The sequence below is a fragment of the Mus musculus genome, chromosome 1 (genome assembly GCF_000001635.26).
Source record: "Mus musculus strain C57BL/6J chromosome 1, GRCm38.p6 C57BL/6J".
NCBI lineage: Eukaryota > Metazoa > Chordata > Mammalia > Rodentia > Muridae > Mus > Mus musculus.
The window spans coordinates 109,813,380-109,835,188 of NC_000067.6; the positions used below are offsets into that span (position 1 = coordinate 109,813,380).

At 36.6% G+C, this 21,809-nt stretch overlaps 1 pseudogene; it reads left to right on the forward strand.

The window, feature by feature from the left end:
• Positions 19,565 to 21,518, forward strand: Gm8141 (predicted gene 8141; annotated as a pseudogene).

A 21,809-nucleotide genomic window follows, 5' to 3' on the forward strand; every position in this document is an offset into this window, starting at 1 on the left:
AGTTTTCAAAGTCTTTTGGATTGTAGCCATAATTTAAATTTGCTTATTTTAGATCTGATTACAATCTCTTATTTTAGAAACAACTGTATTTTTCATATCTATTGACATTTTGCACACATTTTAATCAAATTCTCTTTATGTATTATTTAGAGATCGTTACCTTATTCTTTACATAGTATTTATTATACAAAAATCACATATGTTATATATTCAATAAACATTAACTTTGCTGGGCAGTGGTGGTTCATGCCTTTAATCCCAGCACTCGGGAGACAGAGGCAGGCAGATTTCTGAGTTTGAGGCCAACCTGCTCTACAAAGTGAGTTCCAGGACAGCCAGGGCTATACAGAGAAACCCTGTCTCAAAAAACCAACAACAACAAAAAACCCAAACAAATAAAAAAACAAACAAATAAAAATAAAGAAACATTAACTTCATCTTATTTTAATCTGGAATAAAAGTGATTTTTGCTTTTAATCTTAAAAACTCTAAAGAAAAAAGAAAAACATTCGTTATGTTCTTTGTGAGGTAACAACTTACTGTCATGTACAATTACCATGTACTGAAATAAAATATATTAGAAAGAAAAGCCTAAAATAATCATAATTATTTGTTTTGCTTAATGCTATTGCTATTTATTTATTTACTTATTTATTTATTCATTCACTTATTTATATGAATGGTTTTCAAGACGAAGCTGAGAGTCTTGTACGTGCCAGCTCCTGGCTGTTCCACTCATGTCTATCTGTAGTTCATGCTTTTGCCACTTTTGAAATTGAAGCTGCTTGTCAATCCTTAGTAATTGGTATTAATCAAGTTTGTTATTTCCATGATACAAAAGGCCTTAATTTATGCCAACTATATGGAACTTCCTTTCTCCTCTTTTTTTGTCCTTGATTCTAATGAGCCTCAAAAATATCAGGGTCCTTACCCATGAAGGATAATAATGGTACCTTGCTTGAAATCCTCTATGTGCCTAATCCAACCACATGTTATTGCTCAGAAATGAAAGAGATTATTTGGCCTCTCTAAGTGTATTGACCTCAATGGTTGAGAGTCTTAATTTTCCATAAACTCAAAAATATACTTCTCTTTGTTGGATCTTTCTCCTTGGTTCCCTCATAGCTCTTTCCCACCTCCATGGCCAGGTATTCTACACTGCAAATGTGTAGGAACAAGACATAAACATTCATAACTCAGATCAATATTCTAAAGAATACAGGGTAATGAGTTTAGCAACAAGGTACACAATATCATAAGTATATGTATATCATTGTCAAGGTGGCAATGGATTGTTTTTAGATATTATCTATTTTTATTTTATATGTATAAATATTTTGTCTGTATTTCTTTCTGTGCAATGTGTATATTCCATGACCATGAAAGCCAGAAAATGGTGTTAGACCTCAGGACTTGGAATTAAAAACAGCTGTTAGCAGATATGTGGGAGTTGGTCCCTGAGCCCAGCTCTGCTTTAAGAACACTAAGCAATCTCTCTAGTCCTGTTTTTTTGTTTGTTTGCTTGCTTGGTTGATGTTCTATTACATATCATTTCCTACCAAATAACTAGTATTTCAATAAATATGAAATATATGGATGATCCACACACTGGAAAGGGGCAAAGATACTGCTACTAGAGTAGTATATAAAGTCTACATTTGGCAATGTACATTCTATTCTGAGACTATCAGGCTGCTCTTTGTGGTAAAATGGCATACATATATGCTGTCTATATGTAAATCTTAGTGTTTGGTGATGGTAGGAAAAGAGTAATGTTAAATAGTTGTAAGTTAATTTAAAAGGAATATTTGTGAGGATTAAATATTCTGGCAAAAACAAGAATTAGATATACTAAGCTGATATTCTCCAAACTTGAATTAAAATATGGAGCTAGAGAAAGTACCCAAGGTGCTGGGGATTTCTGCAACCCTATAGGTTCAACAACAATATGAACTAACCAGTACCCCCCGGAACTTCAGTCTCTAGCTGCATATGTATCAGAAGATGGCCTAATAGGCCATCAGTGAAAAGAGAGGCCCATTGGTTGTGCAAACTTTATATGCCTCAGTACAGGGGAACGCCAGTGCCAAGAAGTGGGAGTGGGTGGGTGGGGGAGTGGGTGGGGGAGGGTGTGGGTGACTTTTGGGATAGTATTGGAAATGTAAATGAAATGAATACCTTAAAAAAAAAGATAAAAAAAACCACAAAAATAAAATAAAATAAAATAAAACAAAACAAAATATGGAGATGGTTTTTATCAAATAATTCTGTGACTATCACTCATGCAGACACAGCCCCAAGCACTTGGCATTCTAGCTAGACTGGATCCCTCACAGTTACCTGACAATAGCCAGGTATACTCAGTCCCATGGTTACCTGGCAACAACAAGGTAGCCCAACTCACTATTAAAGGAGATACTTGGCCCCTCCTTTCTCTCTTAAGCTCTCACCTTTCATACTCATATCTCTAGCCCTCCTTCTTTCCCTCCCTTCTTCTCTTTCTCTCCACATGGCAATGGCCGGCCTCTCTCTTTCTTTTACCTTCTCTTTTTCTTTCTGCCTTTCTATAGTAAAGCTATAAAACCACAGACCATCTCTGCTTATCAAGGCCCACCATGCTTGAATGATGGGATAGACTTTCCCCTAAAGAGCCCAGAGCTCGTGTCTCTAGCTGCATAAGTAGCAGAAGATGGCCTAGTCAGCCATCGTTGAGAAGAGAGGCCCCTTTGGTATTGCAAACTTTATATGCCCCAGTACAGGGGAACGCCAGGGCCAAGAAGTGGGAGTGGGTGGGTAGGGGAGCAGGGCAGGGGGAGGGTATAGGGAACTTTCGGGATAGCATTTGAAATGTAAATAAAGAAAATATCTAATAAAAAAAGAAAATAATAATAATAATAATAATAATAATAATAATAATAATAATAATAATAAAAAATCCGAGTCTAACCTGCTGGAAGGCCTGCACTCCAGCCACAGACCAGACCAAAGACTCTCGCCCTTGTGGGAATGCCCCCTCTCTCCCTGCCCTCTCCTCTCTTACGACCCTGGGATGACAGAGTCAAACCAGGCCTTTCTTTTGTTCCCAGTTCTTCCATAGTGTCCAGAGGTGTTTGGGATGCCTGAGACTGAGAACCTGTTATATCTGGCCTCCTTGAGGTGCAGAGACTTTGGTTTGCCCCTTGTCCACCCCCTGGGGACTGGGGTCCATGACTTCCCACAGCCAGACAACTATCTGGGGCCGCGTGGAAAGCATGGGGCAGTCCTCCGTGTCTGCTCACCCAGAGCACCGAAACTCTGGCAGGACATGGATTTCCTCCACTCCCTTTAAAAGGGGAGAATTGAATGTTGTATTTCCAGTCTGTGTCACAATGGATAGAAGGCTCCCAGGGAACAAAACTGCTCCTGTTATATTCCTAAATCGCCATGTCTTTAAATTGTTTGATATTAGAGCCAAATGCGGTGTACTGGCTGATTTTGTGTGTCAACTTGACACAAGCTGGAGTTATCACATAGAAAAGAGCCTTCCTTGGGGAAATACCTCTGTGATATCCAGGTGTAAGAAAATTTTTTCAAATAGTGATCAAGGGTTGGAGGGCCCATTGTGGGTGATGCAATTCCTTGACTGGTAGTCCTAGGTTCTATAAGAAAGCAAGCTGAGCAAGCCAGGGGAAGTAAGCCAGTAAGCAAGCATTTCTCCATGGCGTCTGCATCCACTTCTGCCTCCAGCTTCCTACCTTGTGTGTACTCTGGTCCTGACTTTCTTTGGTAATGAATCTCAATGTTGAATTGTAACCTGAACAAACTCTTTCCTCCCAAATTGCTTCTTGGCCATAATGTTTTGTGCAAGAATAGAAACCTGGATAAGATAGCTAGTATTGCTTTCAGCTTTTCTCAGAGAACCTCCTTTATGAAGTCAGCAGAAGTAGGTATAGAGCTGCAAAACCAGTGAATGTGCTGACAAATAGAGCCTAGGTATTTAGCTCTAAATATAACATTTTTGTCAAGTTCCCTACTTGCACCTTTCATAAAGTTCAGTAAACATCACAGAAGCATATGCAGAAAGACTTTAATGGAGAATGCATAAAGAATTCTGGGAAATTCTGTTTTCCATTCATGAAAGTGGCTGTCACACTATTCAACTTATAGCAGTTGTGGCTAGTAAATCAACACAGGAATCAAGCTAATCTAAATTCCTCTATTGATGGAGGAGGTAATCTTGAGTCCACTACTCACTGAAGTCATTAGCAGTTAATAGCTACTGAGAGATGGAGACTTTAAAATCAATGGGTCACCAAAATGATGAGAAAAGTTAAAATCAGAAAGTGTTAGGGGAGCGGCATAATTGGTGAACTGAAGGAGGGATCGGGTTGGAATGATACGTATGATCATTATACTCCACTGTGTACATGTTTGAAATTCTCAACCCTCAAAATCAACACCAACGGCAACAACAAGAGCTGAGAACTGCTGCCCAAATGAGAAGAATTTGCATATTAAAGGAGAAATGCCCCCTGTGTCACCAGTAGACCAGGCTCACATGTTCATCACTTTTTGGTTTTATTTTATACAATGGCATTTTGCTATAAACTTGAAGGATTCTGTTTCCTTCTTTCTCATGGACTACTACAGTGTGAGAAACAAAACGGGTAGAATGATGGCTCAGAGATTAAAAGTGGATTTTGCTTTTGCAGAGTATACAAGTTTAATTCTAAGCACCTTTGTCAATCACCTTCAAATTGCCTGTCATTCCAGCTCCAAGAGAGATCCAATATATCTGTTGTAGTTGTCCACCTACACCCATATCCAGGTGCCCACAACCTCCTAAACAAACACAGTTGAAATGTAATAAAAATATTTTTTAAAAGAAAATTATCGTTTACAAAAACTAAAGTAAGTATTTAGATAATAGACGATATAAACTAATCAGGACAGCTCAAAAGATAGAAAATATCAAATTACATGTCTATGAATATCCCCTGACTAAAGCAGCAGTATGACCTAAATTAGATGCTAATGTAACCATGCTTTGTTGCTGCTATTGACTGAATAGAAAGCCAGGGACTATAGCTATGGCTAGATCCTCAAACGTCCATGAGCACAACTATGAGCCTCAAGGTGGTCAAACCTGGACATCTTATAAGTAGGTTCTGTCCCATTCTCTTCCAAATGTTGAAGTTTGGCAACACTCCAGAAGGTACTTTGGCACACTTTACAATCAGCTCACTGCCCCTCTTGTTCTCTGTTGCTGGGGTGCTTTTCTTAGTAAACTTTAACATGTGAGACGGTCACTACATTTCACTTTTTCTGCTGGATTGGTTCATAAACTAACCAAATATTAAGATGACTGGAGGGAAATAAAATATTCTAGAGAGTGACACATGTGCTCTTCTACATGGTTATTAGACTGTTGTTAAAAAAGGTTACTAAAGAATTAAAATCCACTCATGGTTCCTGTGTTCAGAAGTCATGATATTCTAAAGAACCACTACATTCATTTCCTCACAGCAAAAATGTCATACAATACTGACACCTGTCTATCTATCTATCTATCTATCTATCTATCTATCTATCTATCTATCTACTCAAGTTTTCATCTTTTTTTGAAAATATTTTTACCTTCCTCCAAAAACAATACAATAAATCAATAAAAAGAAAACAATGGCAGAGAGTAAATAGTTTTCTGTCACATTAGCTTGGGTAAACAACAGAAATGCAACTTTATCACTCAGTTTCCCAAGTAGAAATGTGTCTATATGCTATTAATAACAGCATTATTTATAATGACATGACTGTGATTTTTAGGTATCAAAGGAAAGGAGTGTGTATTTAGAAATGTTGCCTTTATCTCATGTCATGATTTTTGTAACTATAGAAGGTGAGAAAATTGTACTGCAGCACTTTTGTAGCCACAAGATATCCAATTATATTTAACATTCTGATATATGTTGTGTAGGGCCTTAATATTTCATATTTCTCCATCTTAAGTTGTTTCTAATAAGATGATTATTACCATTATTAATTAATGTAAAAGTTATTAAGTATTTGCCTAATGTCACCAAGAGTATGTCTAGATTCTGGTGATATTGATCTTCATCATATAGACAAGGGTCTATAAATAAGATAAATTAAAAACAAAGTTTAAAAAAATTAAATGTAATTCAACAGATGATATAAGAGGCAAATAGTTACCAAACAGCCAGAGTTTGGATCTCAGCCCAAGGACATTTAAGTAGTGTTTGTTTGTTTGTTGTTGTTGGGTTTTTTGTTTGTTTTTTTTGTGTTTTTGTGTGTGTGTGGGGGGGTTGTTTGTTTTTGTGCCTCAAGTCTCCAGATCCCCTTTTCATGAGATTACATTAGAAAATGTGTCTAGTTCCTTTTACACGTATATATTTTGTAAAATTCTGTTGAAGTTTGGAAGTTTTACCTTCTAAAACAGTCTTCTTTTATAATAACCTAGGAGCCATCACTGAATATAAATATCAAACCAGTTTTGCCTCCAGGATTTGGGGGCTAATAGTAAACCTTAGATCCTTGCACCAGATTATAAAACTACAGGATATCTTAAAGATAAACCTTAAATTTGCTTCTGACAAAGACAATTAGTAAACAATTGTGGCCACTTTATTTTGTTTACAGAACTCTATAAACTTTTGTTATATTAGGAGTAAAAGTTTTGTTGTCTCTTTCTTATTTCCTCTTTGTTTATTATTGAGATTGCCTTTTAATTAAAACACTTCTCCATTCTGTTCCCTTCATTCGAATTTTCCCATAAACTTCTTCTCCAGGGAACCACTTTTCCTAATACTTCCTAATACAAGATTTACTCAGTTGCTTGATATTCTTAATGTAGGCTTGCAGCAGAAAAAAACAAAAACAAAAACAAAAACAAAAAAAACAAAAAACAACAACAACAACAACAACAAAACAATAAATAGGCCAAAATTCACTGGGAGAAGCCCATGAGAGCTAGGTTTACTCTTATGACAATATGCATCTTCTTGGCCCAATCAACTATGTCTGGTACAAATGTTTGGTTTTGGTGAGATTAAATTGCTTTGGATGAGTTGCTCAAGAAAATTCTTCCTTAATAGGATGGCATTTCAGTAGACATGGGGATAATATTAAGAACTAATCCATTATGGATTATCAGAAAGCAAGTATTCCCTAAAGATTGCTCTTGGTGGATTTTACAAACATCATGAATTAAGCACAGAAAAAAAGAAAAGAAAAGAAAAGAAAAGAAAAACCAAAAACCAAAAAACAAACCACCAAGGTTTAGAGTATTGAGTGTAAAGTAAGACACTCATATCTTGGCAGAGAGATTTTTGAAGAACCTCCTTTTCCATATAAAAAGGCACATTTCACTCTGAATAAATGGAAAGAAGGGGGGATCAGGGGAGAATTTCACAAAGAGTGTTGTCCTCTGACCTGTTTATAAAAGCCAGAAAGAATATAAGGTTGGCATACAGCCTGTTCATTGAGCTAAAACATCACAAGGAGTCCTGCATAAGAATATGTGGTTGCAACATAGGTACATGTAGTCTAATTGTCTTTTGTCAGGCCATTAAAATCTTTCCTCTAGAAGATATGTTTAAAACATTCTGGCCTTCCTCCTAATGTCCCAAGAGCAAACTGACGTGGAATCCCATCAATATTCACACAGAAGGAACGAAAGAGTTTTGTATAATTACATATAGAGCTATTGCTGTATATTCACTGGCAAAATACATAGTTTAATTAGATACACTAGATCTTGACCCAGCAAATATGAAAGCTTCCCTGTGTGGCTGTATAAATGTAGCAAAGTCTTCTCATTTCTCCCTAGCTCTACCACCTAGTCCTGTCTTCTAAATAATCGGCAAATAGAGCAGAATTGTATTCAGCTTAGTGTGGAGATCTGGCCAGACAGAGAAGGCGGTCCTATGACTGCTGCACACACTAGTTTTTAATAAAGGAATGTAAATAGTCATCAGATAAAACTGTGATAATTTTTCTTCAGCATGCCTAACAGAACTTGTGAAGATGAGGGTAGATTTATTGAGAGAAAAGTCACATATCAAATAGGCAAATATGACATATTTATTAAGAAATGATAAAAGGTGAGGTAAATCAACTTTAATATTGTTCCCTCCAGAAAGCTGACTCATTGCATAGGGTTGGGGTGGGGACTGAAGCCTTGATGCATAGCAAATGTCTGAGATAAAAGCTATGATTACCACAAAAATTTGTTTGAACAAGATAGAGCAAAGAGGCCTATTTGACATGTAAGAGTGGAGGTTTCAGTAGGAAAGTCTATGTGAAACATGAGAGGTCATCGATTTCTTAGCAGAAAGGTTATCAACATCTGGAAGAACACTGAGATATTGAAGGAGTTAGTAAGGTGTGTTCTAATACAGATTATAGACAATATGGTGTAGTCATTCAATGACTTTATCAAGGCATTGTACAAATTAGGATGTATATGTATATAGAAAAAGAAAACTCTAACTTCCCTTTTTTTAAATTAGGTATTTTCCTCGTTTATATTTCCAATGCTATCCCAAAAGTCCCCCAAACCCACCCCCACAATCCCCTACCCACCCACTCCCCCTTTTTGGCCCTGGCATTCCCCTGTACTGGGGCAAATAAAGTTTGCAAGTCCAATGGGCCTCTCTTTGCAGTGATGGCCGACTAGGCCATCTTTTCATACATATGCAGCTAGAGACAAGAGCTCCAGGGGTTACTGGTTAATTCATATTGTTGTTCCTCCTATAGGGCTGCAGATCCCTTTAGCTCCTTGGGTACATTCTCTAGTTCCTCCATTGGGGGCCTTGTGGTCCATCCTATAGCTGACTATGAACATCCACTTCTGTATTTGCTATGCCCAGACATAGTCTCACAAGAGACAGCTCTATCAGGGTCCTTCCAGCAAAATATTGTTAGTGTATGCAATGGTGTCTGCATTTGGAGGCTGATTATGGGATGGATCCCCGGAAATGGTAGTCTCTAGATAGTCCATCCTTTCGTCTCAGCTCCAAACTTTGTCTCTGTAACTCCTTCCATGCCTGTTTTTTCCCCAATTCTAAGAAGGGGCAAAGTATCCACACTTTGGTCTTCGTTCTTCTTGAGTTTAATATGCTTTGTATCTTGTATTTTGGGTATTCTAATTTTCTGGGCTAATATCCACTTATCAGTGAATACATATCATGTGAGTTCTTTTGTGATTGAGTTACCTCACTCAGGTTGATGCCCTCCAGGTCCATCCATTTGGCTAGAATTTCATAAATTCATTCTTTTTAATAGCTGAGTAGTACTCCATTGTGTAAATGTACCACATTTTCTGTATCCATTCCTCTGTTGAGGGGCATCTGGGTTCTTTCCAGCTTCTGGTTATTATAAATAAGGCTGCTATGAACATAGTGGAGCATGTGTCCTTCTTACTTACCAGTTGGAACATCTTCTGGATATATGCCCAGGAGAGGTATTGTGGGATCCTCCAGTAGTACTATGTCCAATTTTCTGAAGAACTGCCAGACTGATTTCCAGAGTGGTTGTACAAGCTTGCAATCCCACCAGCAGTAGAGGAGTGTTCCTCTTTCTCCACATCCTCGAGAAATTAGGGATATAACACCCTTCTCAATAGTCACAAATAATATAGAATAATAACTTCTAAAGACATCTCAATTACCCTGAACATGTGATCCTTTCCTATGTATTAAAGAAAGGTACTGTTTCTCTTTCTTCCTTTCATATTTTGTCTCAGATTATTTTTAATATTTACTTTTTATGTATTACTCATGTATAGGTTTGTATGTGTGCATGTGTGTGTTTATATGCATGTATATGTGTGTATATGGGTGTTTGTATATGTGTATATGTTTGTCCATGTTTATGTTATATATTTGTGTATATGTATGTATCTACATATGTGTGTGTGCTTGTGTATGCATAACATGGCTCTCAAATATACAGAAGACAACTCTCTTTCTTTCTTTGTGTGTGTGTGTGTGTGTGTGTGTGTGTGTGTGTGTGTGTGTGTACAACATGGCCCTTAAATACACAAGAGATCTTTCTGGAGTTGATTCTGCCTTCTTCATGTTTCCTGTTTATTAAACTCAAATAGGTTTGTTTTGAACCATTTCAAGGACTGCGAGTTTCCAGTTATTTGTCATACTTTTGAATATAAAAAGAGAGGGAGAGGGAGATGGAACTGGCAGAGGGACTTGACCTATAATAAAGAAGATATTGAGACAAATGGCTCAACTTCAAGATTATGATGAGGTATAAAACTGCAAATTACCAGAGTCAAAATATCTAAAACTATGTTTAGATGCCCTGAAAGACATGTATTGCTCACATCTGAGTCAGATTCATATATTGGTCAAGCTCAAAACATTGGAATGTATTCTTAGCAGTCCTCCTGCTTTCCCCAATCCAAAAGCTAAAAATGTGATTAGATGTCATGAAAACCTCTAAGAGATTTCTTTATTTTGTTATAACAGGTTGACTCATGCTCCCAACAATATATCAGATTACAACTTTGACTTCTGACTTGCTTTTCTTTGGTATTAATGAAATATAACTACTTCAATGCTGGGACATGACATGTAAGAAATTCTGATTTGGGTTTATGGACTATGCTCACACATAGCTCAAATTTAAATCTTAATTCCCTTACGATAAAAACTGTGCCTTTGTTTGAATGTATTTAAAATTCGTACGTTATTTCTTTCTGTAAAACAATGTACTTCATTTTGAACTGATCATATTGATTTTCCACAATAAAAATTGTTTTTTCTTCTAGTATGTTATCATATATTAGTTGTATTTAAAGCAGCAGCTTTCAACCTGTGGTCATGACCCCTTTGTCAGACTTCTATCTCAAAAATATTTATACTACTATTCATAACAGTAGCAAAATTATATATATGAAGTAGTGACAACAGTAATTTTTATGGTTGGAGGTCATCCCAACAAGACTGTATTAAAGGGTCACAGAATTAGGAAAATTGAAAACCAGTGTTTTAAAGGGTTGTAGTTCAAAGACTTCAAAAGATAATACATAAATTCTTTTTAACATGTTCAGATTCATTAAGATGCAATTTCAAGTAATTTATCATGTTATATTGATTGATAGTTGTTTGCATTTTATCCACTAACAGGGTACTGTGAAAAAAATATAAATTATGTGAAATCTCAGACCTTTTGATATGTACTATTTCAGTTTTAGAGCAGCTGAGCTGGCCAGGCTACTGTAGTAAGTCAGCACTTACCTGTGCCCTAAGAAAGCCTCTCACACTAGTTTCATGCCTTGGAATACATCATAGCCATCTCAAGCTCTGCACTATTAGTCTTCTGTTAATATTGCCTCACAGAAGCCTTCAACAATTGTGACAGTTGATAGGAATAATTAACCTTGCATTGATCCAGTAATTAAGTGACTCAGCTTGTTTGGCAAATTATGCACTGCAAGCTTGTCTACCCGTGCTCAATGATCCTTCAGATTCTTTGTCCTAATTTGACATTGCTGAAACTCATTATTATTTCTTATGAGGGCTAAAAATTTAAGACATTATATAAAAGGATTTTATATTCCATATACTTATTTTAATTCTCAAGAATTAAAGGTGTGTGTGTGTGTGTGTGTGTGTGTGTGTGTGTCACATATCAAATTAAGAAGAAAGTATTAGGAAGGGAGGAAGAAAAGAGGGAGGAAAGGATGAACTGAGGGATTGAGGGAGAGGGAGAGAGAGATGCTGAGAGAACAAATAAATGTGCAACTGTAAGAAGAGAATTCATGGAGCTTCACATTCAAAGCCAACTGGAGCTACTGAAAACAGGAAGGTCTCTGGAGTTATCATGCCGTACTACTCAAAGATGTGTTTCATAGATACCATTGCTTAGTATTAATACTTAGGGCCTTCCTTCTTGGAAGCTTGCTATCTGGTACCACAAACCACTAATTTATTAAAACAGCATTATCCCAAACAAGTTATAAACCTTATACACACAGATAAGTATAATCTTCAAACTTCATCAAGCAAACTTCTGTTTGTAAAAAGTGAGAACCACTACAGAAAACCATAATCAATCGACATGGTGGAAAGAAGAATCCCAGTAGATACATATTCAAAATATTCCAAAATGTTAGGCTCAGAGAACATAGCTGAAGAGGGACAGAAAGATTGTGCCAGAGCACAAAGGAGTTTAGTTGGAAACGTGTCTCCGAGTAGCATCAGGAGCAAGACCCATTAAAATCTCACCAGCATGACTGACTAAATGTGATATGAATAAGGATGGCACCAATATATGTGAAAAGACCAGGAGGTATTGCGGGATCCTCCGGCAGTACTATGTCCATTACTCACTGACAAGTGGATATTAGCCCAGATTCTTAGTATACACGAGATCTAAGATACAATTTGTAAAACACATGAAACTGAAGAAGAACGAAGACCAAAGTGTGGACACTTTGCCCTTTCTTAGAATTGGAAACAATCACCCATGGAAGGAGTTACAGAGACAAAGTTTGGAGCTGAGACAAAAGCATGGACCATCTAGAGACTGACATATCCAGGGATTCATCCCATATGTAGCCTCCAAACGATGACACCATTGCATACACTAGCAAAAATTTGCTGAAAGGACTGTCTCTTGTGAGACTATGCCGGGGCCTAGCAAACACAGAAGTGGATGCTCACAGTCAGCTAATGGATGGATCACAGGGCTCCCAATGGAGGAGCTAGAGAAAGTATCCAAGGAGCTAAAGAGATCTGCAACCCTGTAGGTGCAACAACATTATGAACTAACCAGTACCCCGGAGCTCTTGACTCTAGCTGCATATGTATCAAAAGATGGCCTAGTCGGCCATCACTGCAAAGAGAAGGCCCATTGGACTTGCAAACTTTATATGCCCCAGTACAGGGGAACGCCAGGCCCAAAAAGTGGGAATGGGTGAGTAGGGGAGTGGGGGGGAGGGTATGGGGGACTTTTGGGATAGCATTGGAAATGTAATTGAGGAAAATACGTAATAAAAAAATATTAAAAAAAAAAAAAGAACAGACGCACAGCAAAGAGTTGCCAACTTCTGTAACCCAAGCATAGACAAAGACATTTTTCAAACCAAACATATTTATTAAAAAAATTGCATGTAGACTAAAAAAAAAATAAGACCATGAGGACTCAACAACAACAACAAAAACCATAGGTAATTGTAGAATCTTGGCAACAGGAAAGGTGTTCTTCCCATAAAAGAACATAGCAACAGGTAATCCAATGCCAAATGGTATACCAGGAAACCACATATAACAATGACATTTTGCAGACTAAGTTGGTTATATTTAGAAATATATGTGTATATAAACTCCCTTCATTCCTCATAGAATCCAAAGTTGTTCTGCCAGTTACCGGAGAGAAAAGTAGTCAAATGTCTTATTAGTCTATGAAGCCTATTACTGCAATAATGAATGATAGGAATGACAAAATGTGCCCATGGGTACAATAGTGGCACATATGTTATGGGGTTAACTAACCATTGCTTTCTGCTTATGTGCAAGACTATTACATAGGAGGAAGGGCATGCGTAGTGGTTAAAGTCCAACAAAGAACTTATGCTTGGATAGCTCATGTGCTCCAAAGATAAACCTATACAATGGTTTTGACCAATGGGTGCAGCATCAAATTGTTACTAAATTCTTATCTCTATATCAATGATTAATATGTCTTGCAGAACTTGTCAGAGATATTCTTTGAGCATTAATGTTGGTTAACACAGACAATCACAATTGAAGAAAATCCAGGGAATAAGCAATTGTAGAATGCTTTTAAAGTATATTTAAGTGCCATCAGTTCGTTTTAACCATTGATCATTTAATTTTCATATCTATTTTATTTGTGCGGTCAGCTAATGAAGAAATAAGCAAGACTCAAAGCTTATTATTCTCAAATAAGTGAGAATACATTGCCAGTTCAAAATCATAAGGATTCCTATTTTACAATGCATTCCTCAAAGGGCTTTCATGCAAGTTTGTTTTCTCTAGTAGATGGTAATAGTCATAAAAATCAGGATTTAATTAGAGAAAGAAAAATTAGACATCAATTATAATTTTCTTGAGTATTTTATAAAAAGAATGTTCCACAGTAAGCAATGTTGTATTATTTATCAACTAACTCATTTCTTTCAAAAATATACAAGAACAAAATTTTTACTACTTCATTTTCCATTATGTATAGGCCAAAATATTACCTAAAAATTAGAGACTATAGCACATCTATTATAATACTGTCACATTTGATGAAGAATTTGCCATTAATTTGGAATTCTTGGAAAAACATATTTGTTTTCTGAGTCACATTCTCAAGAGTACTTGATTACCTCAAATTTACTCTGTGTCTGAGGATGACTGTGGATTTCTCAGTCTGCTCCTACCATGAAGTTACTGGAGTCAATGATTTATAAAAATACATTCAGTTTTATTTGTTGTTCTGAGCTAAGCAAGAACACCAGACCTACTTTTCCAGATCCAGGACTCATGGGTTTTTGTTACATCTCTGAGAATGTCTCATGTAGTATTAGAGGCATTTTTTATAATATGTCTTTTTTGTATGTCCTCTTTTTAAAAAATGGTCAATAATATGAAAGTTAAGCTTCACTAGTCATATTTAAATTTTCTTACAATTTTACCCAAAGATCTAAACTAAGATAATACAAATATGAAAATAATAACCTAACAGAGATTTTAAATGACAAACAGATTAACCATACAATGATAGAGGTGAAAATACTCCCAGGAGAATAGCTTGTAATCTGTTCTCTTTGAAACTCAGTATCATACATAAACTGTATACAATGTCCTTTAAATGGACATGTATTCTTATAAAATCTAAGTTTGTCTTAGTTACAGATTTACTGCTGTGAACAGACACAACAGCCAAGGCAAGGCTTGCAAAGAACAACTTTTAATTGGGGCTTGCTTATAGATTCAGAGGATCAAGTGGGGAACATGGCAACAACTAGGCAGGCATAGTGCATGCAGATCTGAAAATTTTACAACTTCATCTGAGTGCTGCTAGTGGAAGATGGCTTCCAGACAGCTATGAGTAGGATATTAAAGCCCAAACCCACACTCACACACCTATTTCAACAAAGCCACACCTCCTAATAGTGCCATTCCCTGGCCCAAGCATATACAAACCATCACAAAGTGTTTTGGGCTTTTTGTCATTTTTTTTATTTTAATTTTGTTTTTGTTTTTTGTCTCACAACTGGAAATAAAACTCTAAGATATTATAAAATATGGGTTTAACAGTATATTCATGATTAGGAGTGGTAAATCAATGATAAAAGAAAATATTTCAATAGATTTTATATTTCTTATGACAAAAAAAGAAACAATTAGCATTTTCTGGGGGTGTGTATGAATAACTATAGGCTTCATAGGCTCCTCTATTTGCATTCTTGGTCACTAGTTGGTGGACTACTTAGGAAGCATTACATTAAGAAATATGGCCTTGTTGAAATGGTCATTGAGGGTGGACTTTCAGGTTCCAAAATCCCACCTGGGCCTAATATTCATCTTTCTCTGACTCCTACTTGGGGTTCAAGATGAAATATCTCACTGAATGTACCAGAGCTATGCCTGATGCAACAATACCTGCTGTGATAACCATGGACTAACCCTAAGGCAGTGTAAGCAAGTGCCAATTAAATGCTTTCATTTAAAACTTGCATTGATCACAGTTTTTCTCCATAGCAAAAAAAATGCATTAATAGACCTCCATTTAACAAGACATAGCAATAGTTTTAATAATTAACATTTTGAAGTACATTTATAACAGTTTCATATATGTTAATATGAAATTCTTTGACATGTTTTTTGAATTCTTATCAGACTCTTATGGGTGCTACTGTCACTTGAGAGGGTCTTCTCTGTAACATCTATCTTTTACAGGTTCCAAAGAATCAGTTTATTGGTAAATCAGATATTATATTTCCATTGAGCTAAACAACTTCTATGATTATTTTTGCTTAGGTTTTAGAACGTTTGTCTATGACGATTTGCCAATACTGCTGTAAGTCTGTGATGGTGCATATATAATGGGATAACAGATAGGATCAAGCTGGTAGCCCAGAAGCCAGAGACGAGGAGGCTAGCATCTTAATATCTCATTCAAGAACATGCTCTCAATGACCTAGTCCCTTTTGACTTGTTTGTATTTCCTAAAAAATTCATGACAATAAATAGTGGGGTGGACTGTAGACCAAATTTGAAACATAAAAATTTTGTGTGATATTTAAAGTTCAAATAATATAAAAGAAATTTACTAATTATAATAATGGTTTTAATAACCTATATTACATCTTAAGGATGACTTTCCTAAGACCTAAGTCAGCACACAGACTTGTCTGCTGCCAATTGCTTGTTCCATTGTTGTTTGGTTATCACCAAATTTGACAAAAAAAATTCTTCTTTAAGAATTTCTTCAATAGAGAAATGAATCTTCATGCCTTCCACAAAGCTCTCAAATGTAAAACAAGCTAGTATATCTAAAGTAAACTGACCATCATACAGAACCATATATTCCATCATATCAAGAATATAAGAGAGATAATAACAATTGTATACACATGAGTTTATAAAAAATTAATTGATTGACTCTTACTTGTAAAGAATAGTTTTTGGGTAGATGTCTATGCAAATGGAACTAAATCCACTGGCATCAGTGATCTTATAGACCAATGGAAGCATGAAGAAACAATTGTGTACAGAATTATAGCACAAAAAATGCATTCCCTGGATCTTGTACAAACAGACATTGTAAGAAAAACTCAACTGTAAAGTTATCATTCAAACTGTGTGTATCATTCAAGAAAGTTTACTTCGTATGCCAAAACATCTTTCTAGCAATAACCATTCTTGAAAGTCAGGAAATTTAAACAGCATTAAAAATGGAGTTGTAAATTGTTATGACTGTAATTTCAGTATATTAAGAAGATTAACTGTTAGCCCACACAATGTAAATTAATTTTGAGATCTGGATTGCAACTGATATTTTCTGGTTACCCACAGAAGTAGTCCATGCTAGTCCCCAAAACAGCAACTCTGCAGGTATATTAAGTTCAGAGATGGCTCAAGTGAATTCACAAGAACAAACTTCTTCTTCTTCTTTTTTAAAATTAGATACTTTTTTTCTTTACATTACAAATGTTATTCCATTTCCTGGTATTCCCTCTATCCCACCCCACCCCCTTACCAGGCTTCTATGAGGGTGTTCTCCCTCATACCCACCTACTCCAGCCTCACCACCCTAGCATTCCTCTACACTGGGGCTTCAAGGCTTCACAGGACCAAGGGCCTCTCCTCACATTGAAGCCAGATAAGGCCTTTTCAACCCCTTCAGTAATTCCCCTTACTTCTCAATAGGGTCCCTGTGCTCAGTCAGATGGTTGGCTACAAGCATCCTCATCTGTACTAGTCTGGGTCTGGCAGAGCCTATCAAGAGACAGCTGTATCAGGCTCCTGTCAGCAAGCACTTCTTGGCATCTGAAATAGTGTCTGGGTTTAGTGTCTGCATGTGGGATGGATCCAAAGGTGGAGCCATCTCTGGATGGCATTTCCTTCATTCTCTGCTCCACTCTTCTTCAACATACTTGTTCTATCTCCTGTTGTGTTTATCAAGTGAAAATGAACCTTCACTAAGCCTCCTTTACACAAAACACATCATACTTCTATGCTACTTGCTCAAATTTCTTCCCCTCAAAAAAGGCAGAATACTAATTTCCCTAAAGAGATATAAATTACTCTCCTGGGTGAGCCCTCTGCTTCTTAGATTAAAGTACATACATGATCTTGCATTTGCTTCTGTCATATGTGAGGGTCTCTCTCACCCACTTCAGATTCTTATATGTATTTGCTCATTCATTCATTTTTTCCACAAATCTTTGATGACAGTACATTTACATTATAAACACTGACATGACCGGTTGTGAGTAAGGTAGTAAATAACACAAGGAGGTGCCTATAGCCATAGAGCTCACAGTTACCTGAGAAATGGAGTTTCACATATTCCAAGAACAAATTTAAATTTATATATATAATTTAAATTTGTGTGTGTGTGTGTGTGTGTGTGTGTAGTCAGTTAAATTTTTATGCATCTATTGGTCTATCAGCTCATTGAGGCCTATGGATTTATTTCCACTTGCATAGTCATTTCACTGAACAATATTCTTCACAAATAGGAGTCAATAATTTCTTTTAAAATAAACTCATGTGTATACAATTTTATTATCTCTCTTACAATCTTGATATGATAAATATATTTGTACAATATTGTACAATATTGTAAAGCTACACATATATAACATACACATATGCATATATGTATAACACATATAATTATACATAGGAATATATGTATAATATATATATCATATATATATCACTAAAACCAATTATTTGATGTCTTTGTTTTGTCCATCGACATATTTTTTTAAAAGAGAAATGTTACTTTCCTCTACATAGTATAAGTTTGTTATTATGCCAGTAGACAACAAAGAAATGCCTGCTACAAAAAGAACTTCTGTTTCTTCTATAGTCATATTGAGTACTCAGCCATTAAATTTTTGCCAAGATTACAAGAAACAAGTGACAACTACAAAAAGTTACAACTATGTGGTCTGCAAGATTCTATAATTCAGGTAAGTTGTATGTAACTCCTGCTAATAATGTTTTGATGAACACAAATAGCCAGCTTTTACTATTTTATATTTATTTTGTCCTTTGAGATAAGGTTTGATGGTGTAGTATATGCTGGCTCAGAATCTTCTTACCTTACATAGTGTCTTCACTACTTAGGTTCACGTTTGTGCCAGCAGTCTGAGCTTATATTATTTCATAAAATACACCTTACATGAAGATACATTTATACATACATACCAAAATATACAAAACAATAAACTTTAACAGTGAAAGGAAGCATGTGACAGAAACAAAGATCAATTCAAAACCAGAAGAAAAACATAAAAGGATACTGTACTTTGTTTCTAAACTCCCAGAACTTAATCTTCTCTCTCTCCCTATAATTAATCCATACGCAAAAATATTGCTTTGCTTTTAAACATTAGTAATGTATTATTGTCTTTGAACACTATTTTCTTATGAATTAATTCAGTCAAACAAACAAACTGCATGTGTTTCTGCCTTTATTTATTGAACATTGTTTAGATAAATATACAAGTGTATAGAGCATTTGTTTCTTTCTTTTTCGTTTACTTTAGAATTTACTTGTAATATCCATTCTTGCTTTGTGCTCATGAATACATCTCATATTGCTCAAAAGCTTTTCTCCTACCCATCCACTTTTTCATTATTCCATATTTCAGGTTGAAAGATACATACTATTATGTGCTTTGGGTCACTAACGTTGGATTCATTTTGTGTGAATAAGTTACAAACTTTATTTTTAATTTTTGTGGTATTTGGAGGGCAAATAAATATAGGAGATAGCTTGACAATGTTAATAAGATGACCATCCATTACCAGTTTATATCATTTCTTTTTTCTATTTTTGAAAGATATTAAACTAGCTCATTGAATGCAGAGGCAGCTGTCGGACATTCGTGTAGTCTCGTCATCAGCGTAGCTGGGCCTACACGCAAGCAACCATGTCTAAGGGACCAGCAGTTGGCATTGATCTTGGCACCACCTATTCCTGTGTGGGTGTCTCCCAGCATGGAAAGGTGGAAATTATTGTCAATGACTAGGGTAACTGCACCATGCCGAGCTACATTGCTTTCACGGACACAGAGCAATTAATTGGGGATGCGGCCAAGAATCAGGTTGCAATGAACCCCACCAACACAGTTTTTGATGCCATAGGATGATGCTGTTGTTCAGTCTGATATGAAGCACTGGCTCTTCATGGTGATGGATGATGTAGGCAGGCCCTAGGTCCAAGTGGAATACAAAGGGGACACAAAAAGTTTCTACCCAGAGGAAGTGTCCTCCATGATTCTGACAAAGATGAAGGAAACTGCAGAAGCATACCTCGGAAAGATTGTTACCAATGCTGTGGTCACAGTGCCAGCTTACTTCAATGACTCTCAGCGACAGGCAAAAAAAAAAAAAAAAAAAAAAACTATTGCTGGCCTCAATGTACTTAGAATCATCAATGAACCAACTGCTGCTGCTATTGCTTATGGCTTAGATAAGAAGGTCAGAGCTGAAAGGAATGTGCTCATTTTTGACTTGGGAGGTGGCACTTTTGATGTGTCAATCCTCACTATTGAGGATGGAATTTTTTAAGTCAAATCAACAGCTGGAGATACCCACTTGGGTGGAGAAGATTTTGACAACCGAATAGTCAATCATTTCATTGCTGAGTTTAAGCGAAAGCACAAGAAAGACATCAGCGAGAACAAGAGAGCTGTCTGTCTCCTCACCACCTGCGAACGGGCCAAGCACACCCTCTCCTCACCCAGGCCAGTATTGAGATTGATTCTCTCTGAGGGAATTGACTTCTATCCCTCCGTTACCCGGGTTCGATTTGAGGAATTCAATGCTGACCTGTTCCGTGGCACACTGGGCCCTGTAGAGAAAGCCCTTTGAGATGCTAAACTGGACAAGTCACAGATCCATAATATTGTCTTGGTGGGTGGTTCTACCAGAATCCCCAAGATTCAGAAACTTCTGCAAGTCATCTTCAGTGGAAAAGAACTGAACAAGAGCATTAACCCCGATGAAGCTGTTGCCTATGGTGCAGCTGTCCAGGCAGACGTTCTATCTGGAGACAAGTCTGAGAATGTCCAGGATTTGCTGCTCTTGGATGGCATTCCTCTTTCCCTTGGTATTAAAACTGCTGGTGGAGACATGACTGTCCTCATCAAGCACAATACCACCATCCCCACCAAGCAGACACAGACTTTCACCACCTACTCTGACAACTAGCCTGGTGTACTCATTCAGGTATATGAAGGTGAAAGGGCTATGACCAAGGACAACAACCTGCTTGGAAATTTTGAGCTCACGGGGCATCCTTCTAGCACCCCATAGGGTTCCTTAGATTGAGGTTACTTTTGACATCGATGCCAATGGCATCCTCAATGTTTCTGCTGTAGATAAGAGCACAGGAAAGGAAAACAAGATCACCATCACCAATGGCAAGGGTAATGAGTAAGGAAGATATTGAGCGCATGATACAAGAAGCTGAGAAGTACAAAGCTGAGGATGAGAAGCAGAGAGATAAGGTTTCCTCCAAGAATTCACTGGAGTCCTATGCCTTCAACATGAAAGCAACTGTTGAAGATTCGATAAGATCAAGGATGAAGACAAACAGAAGATTCTTGACAAGTGCAATGAAATCATCAGCTGGCTGGATAAGAAACAGACTGCAGGTGGAGGAGCTCCCCCATGTGGTGGTGCTTCTTCAGGCCGCACCATTGAAGAGGAGGATTAAGTCAGTCCAAGAAGAGGGCATAACATTGTTCCATGGGGACCCAAAACAAGTAACATGGAATAATAAATCTATTTAAATTGGCACCAAAAAAAGATATTAAACTAAAAGCTTCAACTTATAGCTTCCTCTCAAAAAAGTACTCTTTAATTTTGTGTCTGTCCCATGAGGTTTACATAGAAGTTAGTAATTAGAAACCAATGATTTACTAAATCCTTACATATACAAATCCCAATAAGTACAATGTTATCTATGTGTAGATAAAACTTTCATTCCTTAAAAATTAATCCCTGTTTTACTCTGAGCATGTACAACAATAATACAACTCAGTTTCCATGCCCTGAGCCATATAGAAGGAGATGTTTACATGTTGTAGATGT